Raw genomic sequence first — 1,603 nt, forward strand, 5'->3', positions numbered from 1 at the left:
CAGTTAAACACGATCCCCAGGGGATTCGTGTGCACATCAGAGTCTGATTCACCCCGGAATGCCTGGGGAGGGGCTGAGATTCTGCATTCCCAACAAGCGGTAGCAATGCTGCTGGTCTTTGGACTGCGTTTGGGGTCTCAAAGGACTGCCTTGGCTGGGCGCGGTGGTTCACGCCTGTAATCCCCGCACTTTGGGAGGCTGAGGCAGGCGAATCATCTGAGGTCAGGAGTTCGAGACCAGCCTGGCCAACATGGTGAAACCCCATCTCTACTAAGAATACAAAAAATAGCCTGGCGTGGTGGCGGGCGCCTGTAATCCCAGCTACTTGGGAGGCTGAGGCATGAGAATTGCCTGAACCAGGAAGGCAGAGATTGCAGTGAGCAGAGATCGTGCCACTGCACCCCAGCCTGGGCCATAGAGCGAGACTCTGTCTCAAAAAAAAAAGGACTGCCTTTCCCTGGGAGGAAAAGTAGGGAAAGTAGGGGGCATAGGGAGCCATAGAAGGGTCTTGACCACTGAAGTGACAGATTTTTATCACAGAAAAGAGGCTGGCCATAGTGGCTTATGCCTGTAATCCCAGCATTTGGAAGGCTGAGGCAGGCAGATGGCTTGAGCACAAGAGTTCGAGACTAGCCTGGGCAACATAGTGAGACCCCATCTCTGTTTAAATACATTTGTCATGGAAAAGCCTCTCTGGTTATCTGTGGCAGGAGGTGGGAGTGGGAGGAGGTCCCTTATTTAGAGAGAGGTGAGGGCGCTGAGTGGGGGGAGGGCTTATTCAGGTCAAGGAGGGGAGGCTAAGGGCCCTCAGCTCACCTGGTCCACTCTTTCAGACGCAGAGACTTATATCCAGAGGGGGTGGTGGACCTGCTCAGACCACACAGCCCTGGGAGGACTCCCTCCCACCAGGGACCCTTCACTCCCCACCCTTCCTGGTGCTCAGCTCTCCTGGGTCTCTCCTGTCCTGTGTGTCCCTGTTTAACATCCTAGTAACACCAAGAAGAGGGAGGCATGAACGAGGGCCCTGGATCTCCCTGACCAGCTTGACCTCCTTCCTACTCACAACAACCCCATTTTACAGGTGAGAAAATTGAGACCAAGAGAGAGGAAGGCCCACCGACCCAGGCGGTAGCCGAGGTCAGTCTGATTCTGCTGCTGAGTGGTGTGCCATTACCATTGTCCACCTGCAGCAAGATCGGGTCCCGACCGTGTGGACAACCAAATTAACAGACGGAGGTGGGGACTCCACTTCCGGCTCGCCCCGCCCCACCCCACGCTCCCAGGGAGGGAGCTCCAGCTCCGGGAAGATGAGGACAATAGCAGGAATCGCCCCACAGGGTACTTCCACGTGCTGGCTCCTGCCAAGCGCTGGCACCAGTGTTATGGGGCCTGTGTACAGATGAGGAAACTGAGGCAGAGATTGGGGCTTGGTGGCAGGCCTCCAGTTTCTGCGGAGGGAAGGCAGAGGGCACTTGGGGCATGGGCGACATGGGTCGTGGCGGGCACCCGGCGCACACGGCAGCCGGGCGCAGGCCAGAAGCCCCCCGCGTCGCCGGGCCGCCCAGTCCGGGAGCCGGGCGCTGGGATGGGCGGGAGGCGGGAT

The sequence above is a fragment of the Pan paniscus genome, chromosome 23 (assembly GCF_029289425.2).
Source record: "Pan paniscus chromosome 23, NHGRI_mPanPan1-v2.0_pri, whole genome shotgun sequence".
Lineage (NCBI taxonomy): Eukaryota > Metazoa > Chordata > Mammalia > Primates > Hominidae > Pan > Pan paniscus.